Below are 15,848 nucleotides of genomic sequence, written 5' to 3'. Positions count from 1 at the left end.
GATTAAAGACTGGATTCTTGGCAGTATGGAGGAACAACGGGATCTTGGTGTTCAAGTGCATAGATCCCTCAAAGTCGCCACTCAAGTGGATAGGGTTATTAAGAAAGCATATGGTGTTTTGACGTTTATTAACAGGGGGATCAAGTTTAAGAGCCGCAAGATTTTGCTGTCACTCTACAAAGCCTTGGTGAGTCCACACTTGGAATATTGTGTCTAGTTCTGGTCGCCTTATTATAGAAAAGATGTGGAGGTTTTGGAGAGAATGCAAAAGAGGCTTACCAGGATGCTACCTGGACTGGAGGGCATGTCTTACGAGGAGAGGTTGACTGAGCTTGGACTTTTCTGTCTGGAGAGAAGGAGGAAGAGAGGTGACCTGATCAAGGTGTACAAGGTAAGGAGAGGCATGGATAGAGTCAATAGCCAGAGACCTTTCCTCAGGGCAGGAGGGGTCATAGTTTTAAGGTGTTAGGAAGAATGTACAGAGGAGACATCAGGGGTAGGTTCTTTACGCAGAGCGTTGTGAGCACTTATGGTGGAAACAGAGTTATGAGGGACATTTAAGCGACTGCTGGGCATGCACATGGACCGAGAATTGAGGTGAGTGTAGGTCAAGTTACTTAATTTTAGATGACGATTAATCTTCGGCACAACATTGTGGGCCAAAGAGCCTGTACTGTGCTGTACTTTTCTAAGCTCTACAATCTGAGAATTAAGGCCAGACCATTCAGGAGAGATATTAAAAAAAACACTTCCACACACAAAGGGTAGAAGATGTTTGGAACTCTTTAACACAAACAGTAATGGATGCTGAACCAGTCATTAATTTTAAATCTAAAATAGATATTTTTTTTTATTAAACAAAGGTGTTAAAGGACATGGACCCAAGGTAGGTCTGCAGAGTTATGCCACAATTTAACCATGATCTCATTGAATGGCAGAACTGGTTTGAGGGATCCAATGGTCCACTCCTGTCCCTATGTTCCTATGTTCTTCTCTCACAAAACACTTGAAATCGGGCCTCTGGTTCTCGATCCCTTTATGAGCAGGAACAATTTCTCCCTACCTCCTCTACCACTGTCACCTTAAACCTTCCCTCAGATCTCCTCTTAGCCTTCTCCTCTTCAAGGAAAACAATCCTAATGTCTCCAATCTCTGCTCAATAACTGCAGTTGCTTATCTCTGACACCAATCTCATAAACCTCAGTCAAGCCAGATTTTCTATTTGTCCACTAAGAGCAGTATGATCCTGAGCAATCTTTGGTCCCAGGCTTAATACAATGAATCCAATAAGCTGCAAATCTCAAGTCAATGCCTTTTCCAGCTCACCTGATCTGGAGAGATGAGCACTTGGTCAGTTCACCAACTGAGTCAGCCAACAGGTGATGCCAAGGGAGCAGGAAGTAGGGTGTGATTCACATCAGAGTCCTGGTTTTCTTGAGATGCTCAGGTAAGTAAATGTGAAAAAACTTCATCTTATATCACATGGAGCCTCAAGGTCTGATTCTCTCAACGTGAGCTGCTTTCGGTGTAAATCAGTCTTGAATTGACGAGTCAAACAGCAAATATGGATTTATATTGATATATGCTGAGAGGTAAAGCAAATCCTTTGTCAGACTTGTGTTCCAAAGTTACATGGTTGTTTCTACTCTCACTGTTCCTGTTTATTCCTGTACAGCTTTTTTTTTGAGTTGTCTATTGCCCTGGTGTACTCTGTTATTTTTCAGCACTGTCAAGAGCTTAATCCAATTAACCCAATCAAATGTTTTTTTAAAAATCTACAAGAAAAATATATAATTCCTGTGTAACCCTAAGCTACATCCCCTCAATAATTGTACAATACCAGTTGCATCTCTTGTCTCTCTTCCTCCCTGGAATCCAAAACTGGTTGTCTTTAATTTGATTCTGTGATATCTCACCCATGCTCTTGGTCCTAATTTTATTAATATTAGGTACAGAGTGTGAATAATACTTACCAGACTAGAGCTACTGGGATGGAATTGCCACTCAGTCCTTTTGAGTGCAAGTCCTGCTCCAGCAGATGTCACAGCTTAGTGTTGTTGGCGAGGGACATCTTTCAGGGAATTGAAGAAAATAACAACAAGGCCTATCTGTCAGGAAATGCAGGTGTACTTACTTCAAACCATTTCAGCTCTCCACCATTCTCTGGTCTGCTGCAATATCCTGCCATAAGAAAGGCAAAATGTCAGATGTTGTGCACCACTGTGTTTGTGAGGTTAGCCTGCCATTGTTATATAGCTGGAGGCAATCATTGGTGGGTGCACAGTGGGAACATCAGGAGGAGTGTGAGTTGGAGTGCTTGTAATTATGTCATGAGTTCTGACTAATGGGGAATTCTGCTGGCTAAGTATTAGGGACTTGATGATTTGATTGGTGCTTTGTCAGTGATGTAGTGGGAAAGAGATGGTCCAAAAAGATACATTCACTGACATTGAGCACCCACATGAGTTCATTAAGGTTCTTCTGACACTGCTCCTTGGTCCTCAACATTAAATGGCAACAACTGACATCTGCCAATGTCTCACTTGCCCTTTCTGAGGGTGGGTCTTGAAGGCATCCTTTACCCAGGACACAATGGCATGCCTCCTATTGACCACAGATGCAATCAATACCTCAAGCACCAGACATACCTTCTGCATCTGTCTTCACTTTTCCATGTTTTAAAGCATAACATTGTTGTTTAGTGCCATTTCCCCTTAAAGGGTCAAAAATTCTTTAATAACTTGTGGCTGACTGTAACATGTAGGGTTCACTCAATATCCCCCAGCCCTTGCATATTGTAGAGGCAGCCAATCACACAGCAGATATTGAGCCCTACACTACATCGTAATTGGGTGTCACCAACACCCTTATGTCCATCTATAATGAAACCAGTGGGACCATATGTCCACTGGTAACCCTAGCACTTGTAAGCTAATTTTTAGGCTAGTTCTGCAGGTATTGGCTAATTGTGTCTTTTCTCTGGGATTTCTCGGAGATAGTTCCCTCATTGTAAAACTGTACAATTCTCCAAAAGACTGCAACTCTTGGTCGCTGTCCACTGGTATGCCATTCAAATTTTATACAGGATCCTTCCAACACTGGACAATTTATAAGTCATTTAGGTGAATTGAAAAAGTAGGAGGGGATGTGGTGGAAGTAAATGTTGAAAAATAAATGAACTCCATGTCTATTGTTCATAACACTTTAAGCTAGATACTTCTTGTAACATAATTGTGGCTAACCCAATTTCAAAGAAACAATTTCTCCTCATTTATTGAACCTGAAACTCTTGCCATTTTATTCTGCACAGGGATGTTTTGCTGGAAGAAACTTGGCAACTTCTCAGGTCACAACTGAATACCTTCTTTGGGTGGATGAAGATCTTTTATTCACAAAACAGACAAAAGTGGAAAAGCTGGTGGAAGTATTAGCAAACACAAACTTGGGTGTGGTAAGAATGGAACTGGATAGAAAGTGGAACAATGTTTCACAAATACTTCAACCTGATGACATTTCATTTTTATGTTTCAAGAAATGAATTTTAATTTGCATATAAAATATTGTGATTGATGTTTTGTTCATATCTATACACACAAGTAAGTTTGACAGCAGGTAGCCTGTCTTTCAACGAGAAAAATAACTCCCACCTTGCAGTTAGAGAATTGGAGGACATTTAAGAAACCCATCTTTCCAAGCTCTTAACTCATAATGGTTAACAGAGGGAGGGAGAAAGGAAGGAAGAAAGTGAGGGAGAGATGCAGAGATGTTGGAAATAAGAAAAGGAGGGTGAAAGGATCAAAGAAATATCTGCCATTCAGAAAGTGTTAGAGTGTATTGCAAAGGGTATAACAGCAGAGCATTTACAAATACATAATATAACCAAACAGGATCAGCATGACTTCATGGAAGGGAAATCATCCCCGACAAATTCATTCCAATTCTTTGAGAAAGTAACAAGCAGCATTGATAATGGGGAACCAGTAAATGTAATATATTTAGATTTCCAAATGGCATCTGAGAAGGTAACACGCAGATGACATCATTAGGTAAGTGCCCATGGTGTTGGCAGTAGTGTATTAACATGGATAAAGGTTTTGCTGGTAGAGAGAAGACAGAGTTGGGATAAAGGGGGCACTTTCAGGATGGTAACCTATAACTAGTGGAGTGCTACAGGAATCAGTACTAGGGCCACAATAATTCAGAATATATTTTAAGAATATATATTAATAACTAGGATAATGGAAATGGATGTACTGTGACCAAATTTGCAGATGACACAAAAGTAGAGGTGAAGTCAACTAAAGAGCATAACACAAGAAGTTTATAGTGATTACAGACAGATGGAGCGGGTGGGGGCAACTTGTCAGATGGAATATAATGAGGGAAATGTGAGCTAAAGCACTTTGGAAGGAAGATTACAAGAGTTGAGTGTTATTTGGGAAAAGACTGCAGAAAGCTGCACCACAGAAGGATTTGGGAATCTTCATGCATGAGTCACAAATAGCTGACAATAAAATTCAATAAGTAATCGAGAGGGCAAATGGAATGTTGCCTTTTTAATTCAAAAGGAAGGGATTATAAAAATAGGGAGGTCTTAGTAAAAATATACAAGACACCAACCAGACCACACCTGGAATACCGTGAATGGATTTGGTCCCTTTATAGAAGGAAAGATGAAGTGTCATTGGGGGCAATCCAGAGAAAGTTCACTCGGTTGATTCCAGGCCTGGAGGGAAGGTCTTATGGAGCAAGGTTAAGTAGATTGTGCTGGCACACATCAGAGTTTAGGAGAATGAGAGATAATCTTATTAAAACATAGTATTCTTAGGAGGGTTAACAGGGTAAATGGAACGACATTTCTTCCTCTTGTGGGAGAGTCTGGGACCAGGAGGTGTAATTTCAGAGTAAAGGGTCATCCATTAAGTCCAATGATAAAAAGGATTTTTTTCAAAACGCAGTGAATCTATTAAATTCTTTGCCTCAGAGGGCTGTCAAGGCTGGACCATAAATTATATTCAAAACCGATGTACTAAATTTTAATCAGAAAAGGAATCAAGTGTTATGGCGATAAGGCAGGAAAATGGCATTGAGGATTATCAGATCAACCATGATCTCATCAAATGATAAGGCAGACCTGATGGGCTGAATGGTCCATTCTGCTCCTATGTCTTCTGGTGTAAAAGTCTGAGAAAGGACGGGAGAGAAGGGAAGGATATAGGAAAGTAAGAATGAAGGAATGGAGGAAGTAAGGATAAGAAAGAAGAGGCCAAGTCAGCAAGGAAGGGAGGCATGGTGGCTCACTGATTAGCACTGCTGCCTCACAGCGCCAGAGACCTGAGTTCAATTCCAGTTTCAGGCGATTGTCTATGTGGAGTGTGCAAATTCTCCCTATATCTGCATGGGTCTGCTCAGGGTGATCTGGTTTCCTCCTGCACAGTTTGGATGTGCAGGTTGAGTGGATTGGCCATGCTATATTACACATAGCATGGATGTTAAAGTGGATGAGCCATGGGAAATTCGAGGTAGGGGGTGATTCTGGTTGGGATGCTCTTAAGTGGGTTAGTGTGGACTCAATGAGTTGAATGGCCTACTTCCACACTGTAGGTATTCTACAACTCTCGTAAGGGAGGAAGGAAGGATATTTTACACATATTTGGTTCTTTGAATGTGATCACGTGATGCAAATATTGACGCCAGCTTCCTAAAGTAAGTATCAGGATGCCAAGTGGGGTCATGAGCTGAACATTTGGTGTCCTGGACCCTCATGAAGTAATGGATTGTCTCCCTCTTCCATGGTTTTCCAGTTCTCAGCAAGAGGATTGCTCAAAGACTCACAACAATTATATAGCCTTGAAGTGGGCTTACAGCAGGAAACACTGAGGAAGCACTGACAAGGAGTTCTTGTAATAATAGAATGAAAAATCATTGTGAAAAGAAACTATATTCCATTTCTCTAATTGGATGTAATATAATCTTTACAGGTTGGTGGCTCAGTAAACGGTAATCGTTTCCACTTTAGGCTGTGGTATGAATATGGAAATCCTGATGACGGAGAATGCTTGTTCTCAAAGGGTGGGGGCTTTCATCCCTTGGATGGGTTTCCAAACTGTGTGATAACCAGTGGGGTAGTCAATTTCTTTCTGGCCAGGACATCAAAGATATTGAGTGTTGGATTTGACCCTCGATTGGCCAGGGTAGCTCATCCAGGTAAGTGAGCCATTAAGTTGTGCTGTTCCTCTGTCTCTGACACCAGCAGGGTGGATGATCATTAAGTTTTATTCTGATTTGTTTGTTTTCATGTTTCAGTAACAACCTTAGGCAGTCAAAATGTACCATGCACATGGTCAGGCATTTGTGACAAATTGGGGTGGGATCCATGGAGAATGGGCACAAAGCATCCTTCCACCAGCTGCCCTGTCCATTCTCAGCACCGTCACAGGCTGTGTCTAGAATGGAAGTGAACCAATTAAATCTCCTCTCCTGAACTGACTGAAAATTTCCAGTCAGCACATTGACCCGACAGTGGCCAAAACAGGGCCAGAGAAAGGGAGCATCCAGATAGTGACAGGCCAAGGTCTAACCTTCCAGATCGCTTTAATCCCAAGCCTCCTCCACACACCATCACTGCCAATGATGAAGAATGACCAGAGTTACAGCTGCATTCCACCCTCAAAAGGTTTCTCCTTGACAAAGGTGTGATTTAGAATCATAGAGATGTATAGCACGAAAACAGACCCTTCAGACCCAACCTGAACAAATGAACTAGATTTCCTAAATTCATCTAGTCCCATTTGCCAGTATTTGACCCATATCCCTCTCAACTCACCCATATGCCTTTTAAATGCTGTAATTGTACCAGCCTCCCCTCCCTCCTCTGGCAGCTTATTCCATGTATGCACCACCCTCTGCATGAAGAAGTTGCCCCTCTGGTCCTTTTTGAATCTTTCCCCTCTCACCTTAAACCTATGCCCTCTGGTTTTAGAAATGTGTTGCTGGAAAAGCGCAGCAGGTCAGGCAGCATCAAAGGAGCAGGAGAATCCACGTTTCAGGCATAAGCCCTTCTTTCTGGGTTTATGCCCGAAACGCGATTCTCCTGCTCCTTTGATGCTGCCTGACCTGCTGCGCTTTTCCAGCAACACATTTTTCAGCTCTGATCTCCAGCATCTGCAGTCCTCACTTTCTCCTCTGGTTTTAAATTCTCCTACCCTGGGAACATGACCTTGGTTATGTACCCTATACATGCCCTTCGTGATTTTCTAAACCTCTATGTAGTCACCACTTAGCCTCCGATGCTCCAGTGAAAATAGCCCCAAACTATTCAGCCTCTCACTATTGCTGAAACCCTCCAACCCTGGCAACAGCCTCGTAAATTTTTTCTTAACCTTTTCAAGTTTCACAATATCTTTCCTGTAGCAGGGAGACTAAAATTGAATGCAGTACTTCAAAAGTGGCCAATCCAATGTCCCATACAGCTGCAACATGACCTCCCAAACCCTATACTCAATACATTGACCAATATATGAAAGTATATCAAATATCCTCTTCAATAGGAGAAAGTGAGGACTGCAGATGCTGGAGATCAGAGCCGAAAATGTGTTGCTGGAAAAGCGCAGCGGGTCAGGCAGCATCTAAGGAACAGGAGAATCAACGTTTCGGGCATGAGCCCTTCTTCAGGAATGAGGAAAGTTTGAGAACGTGGCTGAAGAGCTTCTGTGCAGAGGAGATGACCTGGGGTGTGCAGTGAGATAGGGACTCACTGAAATCCTTGTAGAGGGAGGAAGAGAGCTTCTTCAAGGAAGGCATCCTTGCAAGAGGATTCGCAGTAGGTTAAAATCTTTGAGGAGAAAGTGAGGACTACAGATGCTGGAGATCCGAGCTGAAAATGTGTTGCTGGAAAAACGCAGCAGGTCAGGCAGCATCTAAGGAGCAGGAGAATCGACATTTCGGGCATGAGCCCTTCTTCAGGAATGAGGAAAGGGATGACTTTCCTCATTCCTGAAGAAGGGCTCATGCCCGAAACGTCGATTCTCCTGCTCCTTAGATGCTGCCTGACCTCCTGCGCTTTTCCAGCAACACATTTTCAGCTATCCTGTTCAATACTCTATCCAGCTGAGACTCCAGTTTCAAGGAACTATGAACCTGCACTTCAAGGTCTTTTGTTTGGCAACACTCCCAGGACCTTAACATTAAGTGCATAAGCTCTGCATTAGTTTGCCCTATCAAAATGCAGCACCCCACATTTACCTAAATTAAATTCCATCTGTCACTCCTTGACCCATCAGCCCATCTGAACCAGGTCCTGATGTACTCTAAGGTAACTCTCTTTGCTGTCCGCTACACTGCAGATTTTGGTGTCATCTGCAAACTAATTAACCATAAATACGGAGGCATGGAATTGAGGATGATTTAGCAGCTTGAACAAGAATTTGGCCAGCTGAAAGAAGACAGAGAATCGGTTTTGGGTCCACTGCTGTTTGTCATTGTTTTAAATGACCAGGATTAGGGCATAGAAGGATGGGTTAATAAATTTGCAGATGTCATTAAGGTCAGTAGATTTGTGGATAGTGACTAAGGATGTTGTAGGTCACAGAGAGACATAGATAAGCTGCAGAGCTAGACTGAGAGATGGCAAATGGAGTTTAATATAGAAAAGTGTGAGGTGATTCACTTTGGAAGGAGTAACAGGAATGCAGAGTACTGGGTGAATGGTAAGATTCGTGCTAGTGTAGATGGGCAGAGAGATCTCAGGGTCCAGGTCCTTGAAAGTTGCTGCACAGCTTGATAGTGTTGTTAAGAAGGCATACGGTGTGTTAGCTTTTATTGGGAGAGGGATTGCGTTTCAGAACCCTGAGGTCATACTGCAGCTGTATAAAATTCTGGTGCATCTGCACTTTGAGTGTTGCATATAGTTCTGGTCATCGCGTTATAGGAAGGATGTGGAAGCTTTGGAAAGGGTTCAGAGGAGATTTACTAGAATGCTACCTGGCATGGAGAGAAGATCTTGTGAGGAAAGGCTGACAGACTTGAGGTTGTTTTCATTAGAGAGAAGAAGGCTGAGAGGTGACTTAATTGAGACATATAAGATAATCAGAGGGTTAGATTGGGTGGACAGGGAGAGCATTTTTCCTCAGATGGCAATGGCTAGCACGAGGGGACATAGCTTTAAATTGAGGGGTGAATGCACTGCCTGCAACAGTCATAGACTCACCCACTTTAAGGGCATTTAAATAATCATTGAATAGGCATATGGACAAGAATGTAATAGTGTAGGTTAGACGGGCTTTGGATTGGTTTGACAGGGTGGCACAACATCAGGGGCTGAAGGGCCTGTACTGCGATTAATGTTCTATGTTCTATACTTCCTGTATTTACATCCAAATCATTTACATCAATGACAAAAAGCAGTTGATTTGATCTGATTTATTATTGTCACAGTATAGAGACACAATGAAAGGTATTGTGCATATTAGCCAGACAAAACATAACTTACATAAGTACATCAGCATTATATAACAGAATGCAGAACATAGTGTGTAACAGCTGCAGAGAAGGTACAGAGAATGGTTAACCCGACCATATGAGAGGTCAGTTTGTAAGTCTGATAATTGCCGGGAAGAAGCTGCTCATGAATCTGTTGGTACCGTTTTCAATTTTTTTTTCTGTTCTACCCTTGGAAGAGGGTGGGAGAGAGTATAACTGGAGGGGGAAGAGTCTTTGATTGTGTTGGTGGCTTTCCTGAAGCAGTGGGAAGTGTAGATAGAGCAAATGGAGGGAAAGTAGGTCTGCATGATGGTTTGGGCTGCATTCACTAATTTCTGTAATTTCTTGTCATCTTGGGCAAAGCAGTGCCATACTAAGCTGTGATGTATACAGATGGGATTATTTCAATGGTACACCCTCTACAAACTGGTAAGGGGTTATTGTGGACATGCTGAATTTCCTTAGCCTTCTGAGGAAGTAGGGTGTTGGTGTGCTGTCGTTACTGTAACATTGATCTGGATGGGCCAGGACTGATTGCTGGTGATATTTACTCCCAGGAACTTGAAGCTGTCAACCACCTCCACCTCAGCACCATGAGTACAGATAGGGGACTGTCCTCCACACTGTTTCCTGAAGTCGATGGCCATCTCCTTCATTTTGCTGACATTGAGAGAGTGATTGTTGTCTTTACACCATGTCACTAAGCTGTCTATCTTTTTTCCTGTACTCAAACTTGAAAATGAAGTTAAAGCTGAATTTGGCCGAACAGTCATGAGTGTATAATGAGTATAATATAGGACTGAGTATGCAGCTTTGCACCAATGTTGAGGGTTATCGTGGAGGAGGTCTTATCACCTATCCTCATTGATTGCTGTCTGTGGGTCGGGAAGTCGAGGATCCAGTTGGAGAGGTGGGAGCAGAGTCTGAGGTTTTGGAGTTTGGAGATGAGTTTGGTTGAAATTATGATACTGAAGGTGATTCATCAGCTGTGGAAGTTTTTACTTCCTTACAGTTTACATCAATATTCTTTCACTGCACAACTCCCACATATTGGCCCTTCAATAATACCATTATTATGACAGAGAGTTCACCCTGAACAAAGAACAACGAAAATTACAGCACAAGAACGGGCCCTTCGGCCTCCAAGCCTGCGCCAATCCAGATCCAATATCTAAACCTGTCACCTATTTTGCAAGGATCTGTTCCCTGTCCATTCATGTATCTGTCTTGATACATCTTAAATAATGCTGTCTTGCCTGCCTTTACCACCTCCTCTGGCAATGTGTTCCAGGCACCCACCACCCTTGAGTAAAGAACCTTCCACACATGTCTCCCTTAAATTTATTCCCTCTCACTTTGAACACGTGACTCCTAGTAATTGAGACCCAACTCTGGGAAAAAGCTTCTTGCTATCCACCCTGTCTATACCTCTCATGATTTTTTAGACCTCAATCAGGTGTCCCCTCAACCTTCATCTTTCTAATGAAAACAATCCTAATCTAGTCAACCACTCTTCATAGCTAGCACCCTCCATACCAGGCAACATCCTAATGAACCTCCTCTGCATCCTCTACAGAGCATCCACATCCTTTTGGTAATGTGGAGACCAGAACTGTATGCAGTATTCTAAATGTGGCCAAACCAAAGTCTTATACAACTGTAGCATGACCTGCCAACTCTTGCACCTAATACCCCGTCCAATGAAGGAAAGCATGCTGTATGCCTTCTTGGCCACTCTATCGACCTGCCTTGTAACCTCCAGGGAACAATGGTCCTGCACACCCAACTCTCTCTCTCTACATAAATTTTCCCCATGACCTTTCCATTTACTGTGTGGTTCACCCTTGAATTGGTTCTTCAAAAATGCATCACCTTGCATTTGCCCAGATTGAACTCCATCTGCTATTTCTCTGCCCCACTCACCAATCTATCTCTAGTCTGTTGTATTTGCTGACAGTCCCATTCACGATCTGCTACTCCACCAACATTAGTGTTATCTGCAAAAATGCTAATCAGACCACCTATACCTTCCTCCAGATCAGTTATGTATACCTGTGGTCCCAACACGGATCCCTGTGGAACACCATTGTCACAGTTTTCCATTTTGAGAAACTCCCTTCCACCACTACTCTCTGTCTCCTGTTGCCCAGCCAATTCTTTACCCATCCAGCTAGTCCATCCACTGGACCCCATGCGACTTCACTTTCTCCATCAGCCTCCTATGGGGAACTTCATCAAATGCCTTACTACGGTCCATGTATATGACATCTACAGACCTTCCCTCATCGATCAACTTTGTCACTTCCTCAAAGAATTTGATTAAGTTGGTAAGACATAGCTTTCCCTGCTCAAAACCATGTTGTCTATCACTGATAAACCCATTTTCTTCCAAATGGGAATAGATCCTACCCCTCAGTACCTGCTCCAGCAGCTTCCCTACCACTGACGCCAGGCTCACCGGTCTATAATTACCTGGATTATCCCTACTACCCTGCTACACGAGCTTTCAGAGCACTGCTCATTCATCAGGTAGCTGTGGAACAGGATTATAAGACACATAAGAATTTATAGCAAAAGATTTCAGTGTCATGCAACTGAAATGGCGTATTGAACAAAACTAGATTGCTGTTAAGTCTTTCAGCTTTTTGAATGGGTTGGAGGTTTTGGTTCATTAATATGTAAATCCCAGAATTTATTTTAAGTTGCATTCTTGACATAACTGAAGGTTTTATAAAAAAAAGGTGACATCTCAGTTCAGAAAATGCATTAAAGGTGTGAGGTTAGAGTTCTGTCTGCATCCCAGTCTTGAGTAAGACTGGTTCTATTTCCAAAGTAAGAAATTAGAAAACGTTACAGGGAGTGATTGCCTGCAGGGACTGCCTGCAGATTGTGTGTTTTTTGAGCAAAATAGAACGTATCTGCAAATATAATTCAGCAAATGCATTCTCCGTCTTTGAGGATGCCAGAGCTCGGGATTTGCAACAACGCAAACAACGCAGAGTAATCAAGCAGAGGCTGACAGCCAAGATTGGAACCTATGAGGATGGCCTCAACTGGGACCTTGGGTTCATGTCACACTACAGATGACCCCACTTCACTCTGCATACACACACACACACACACATTCAAGCAGACCCTCTCGCATGCACACGCTCTCTCTGTAATACAAACACACACAGATATACCCCACACACTCACACCCACGTACACATCCTCTTACAGGCTTATATTCCATCACATTCACATACACACTTTACCAAGCATGCACACATGCAAACACGCACTCTCTCACATGCATGTACACTCATACGCACACACTCACATGCACACTGTCTCTCTCTCTTTCATGCACAGAGACACACATATAAGTCTATGGGGTGTATTTGCATTTGCTGTATTATATTTGCACATACATTCTATTTTGCACAAGAATCACACAATCTCCAGGCAGTCCCTGCAGGCAGCCAATCCATGTAATATTTTATAAATTTGTACTTTGGAAATAGAACCAGTCTCACTCAACATTGGGATACAGACAGTCTCTAACCTCACACCTTTAGTGCATTTTCTGAGCTGATGTCACCTTTTTTTATAAAACATCAAGTTATCTCAAGAATGTGAATTAAAAGCTCTGCGATTTATGTATTAATGAACCGAAATCTGCAACCCATTCTAAAAAAATGAAAGATTTAACAGCAAGTTAGGTTTGTTCAATATAGTATTTCAGTGGCATGACACTAATCTTTTGCGATAAATTCTGTGTGTTATGATCTTTTTCCACAGCTACCTGATAAATGAGCAGTGCTCCAAAAGCTAGTGCTTTCAAATAAACCTGTTGGACGATAACCTGGTGTTATGTGATTTTTAACTTTTTCCACCCCAGTACAACACCAACACCAACATCATGGCTATTATTTTCAGATGTTGCTTGACTTGCTGAGTTTCTCCAGCACTTTATGTTACAAAGATTAATTCAGGTTATTATTGAATTGCATTGCAAGGGTAGGTCCCACAACTGAACTCAACACCATCAGAAGATCCATTTTTTGAGACAGACAATTCAATCTGCCAAAATATTAAGCAATTGATTTATCTGTCATTGCATGATTGTGCTAATATTGAATATTTAGAGAGAAAGGAGGAGAAAGTGAGGACTGCAGATGCTGGAGATCAGAGCTGAAAATGTGTTGCTAGAAAAACGCAGCAGGTCAGGCAGCATCCAAGGAGCAGGAGAATCGACGTTTCGAGCATGAGCCCTTCTTCAGGAATCACGCAACCACACAATATTTAGAGAGAAAGCCAAGGTAAAGAAATCATAAACTTTGTCAAGAAACATCTTATTGTGGCTTCACTCTGCCATTGGTTCGATAAGTTCCACAACAGACAGCAAGATCATGTGACTTCATATCACTTCCAAAAATGATGTACACTGTTTCAATAGCATTCTGCATACTTCAGCTTCATGTATTACACTACAAGAACCACAGCAGAGATGTGGAAATTATAATTTTAAGTGTGAATTTCTATGATCTGGAATTGCATGCCTGAATATGTAATGAAAGCAGATTCAATAATAACTTTCAAAAAGAGGTGAATGTAGAAATGATCAGAGAAGTAGAAAGGAATGTTGTAGTAAAGGGGCCAAAACCCCTCAGTTAGAAAGAATTCAGGAATAATTGAGGGCCTATAATGCTCCTGGGTCCATATTATTGAGAGATAAGACCATGGGAGCTATGACAGGAGCAAATATTTAAGTTTATAAAGTGAGGTTTGGACTGAGAAAAGCTGGATATTGATGCTAAACCTGTAAAAAGCATTAGGTCAGCCCACCCCAGCTTAGTACCTTTGAAAGGATTTGAATGTATTGGAGAGAATAAAAATAAAGAAGTTTTCTTTATTCCCTTGTGGGATAGCAAGACCAGCATTTATTGGCTGTCCCTTGTTGCCCTTGAGAAGGTGGTGGTCCGCTGTATTTTGACAAGATTGGGAATTTGCAAAGCAACATGTCAGGCAGTCTGGATGGGATACATCTTGGCTTATTGTCCAAAGTAAGGGTAAAAATTCCAAATGACTTGGGCAACATCTTCCAATCCTCCTTCAAGATATGGGTGATTCCAGAGGTCTCGCTGATTGCAGATGTCATAGCCCTGTTTGCAAAAGGGGAAAGAATGTCAACCTTCACCCTCATGATCCTGGTTGGAGCATGTTTAAAGACAATAATCTAGTGCAAGACTATTCACATTTGGAAACGTATGGGCTCGTAAATGGAAGTCAGCACCGTACAGTGCACGGGTTGGGTTACGAGTATACAGAGCTTACTGAAGAGCAGGAGGGCACTTCATTTCCACCTGGACTCATCCATGATCACAGTCAAACCCCTGCCCTGAACTCCTCCAGTCACCTCTTCTCAGTGAGTGCTCAGAGTGTTCTCGCTGACCCTACCAGGAATTTCCCACTTCCAATAAAGGAGAGTTGGTGGATCCCATCAAGTGTTAAAGAGGATTTTGCAAACCTTTCTGTAAATGAGTGCCTGCCGTACAGATACGTCTGGTCTCCACAATTCTGCCTCTTGAGGCTCACATGCACCACTGGTACATTCTCAGTCCCCCACCTCCAGCATCACATTTTAAAATTGGGAACAAAATCTCAGAATACAGAAGGTCTTGTGGATCACAGCCAAAGTCAACGAAGTTGGTTTGACATTTTTTTTGAGGATTGGAGTTTATTAAACTTTCCCAGGGAACATTTAATGGATGGAGAAGATCTTGTCATGGTGTGAATATTTCTGTGTTGTGTTTTGTGTTTGATACATTAAATAGCATTTATCATTCTGTGCTATTCTATCATTATGTTTGATTTTTCCACACCAATGTTTTCACAACTAAAATCTTTCCTAGAGTTTTTCATTGACGGACTCGGCAGACTGCTCGTGGGATCGTGTAATGATGTCATCATTGGCCATCAGGCGTGCCAAAGTACAAACAATGCCACACTGAACGCAATTGAACAAAAGTGTGCAAAGTTTTGACAGCCCACTACGCATGAAACAAATTACAAACTTTCACTACATTATTTCAAAAACCACTTAAAATGTTACACCAGATTTAACCTCAGGTTTCTAATCAGCACTGACAACATCAAACTCTATCCTATCACTATCTCTTTTGGCCTCTCCACTCCCTCGGTGTTGTCGAGCTGTTTCTGTGACACTGTTTCTGGATGCAGTGAATTTTCCTGCAATTCAACATTTCTTCTTATTTGTTCTTGGAACGTGAGCATCAATAGAAAGGCATTAGCTTTTGACCATCACTAATTGTTCTTAAGAAGGTAGTGGTGAGGCACCTTCATGTGCTGCTGCAGTCTATTTG

General features: G+C 42.1%; 1 pseudogene; it reads left to right on the top strand.

Annotated features, from left to right (window-relative positions):
- LOC140465529 (beta-1,4 N-acetylgalactosaminyltransferase 2-like) overlaps positions 1-15,848 on the top strand; it is a 63,416-nt pseudogene that overhangs the window by 9,431 nt on the left and 38,137 nt on the right.

Source organism: Chiloscyllium punctatum, chromosome 42 (genome assembly GCF_047496795.1).
Source record: "Chiloscyllium punctatum isolate Juve2018m chromosome 42, sChiPun1.3, whole genome shotgun sequence".
In the NCBI taxonomy this organism is placed as follows: Eukaryota; Metazoa; Chordata; class Chondrichthyes; order Orectolobiformes; family Hemiscylliidae; genus Chiloscyllium; species Chiloscyllium punctatum.
The sequence above is the reverse complement of the archived record's forward strand: the minus strand, read 5'-3'. Positions and strand labels throughout refer to the sequence as shown.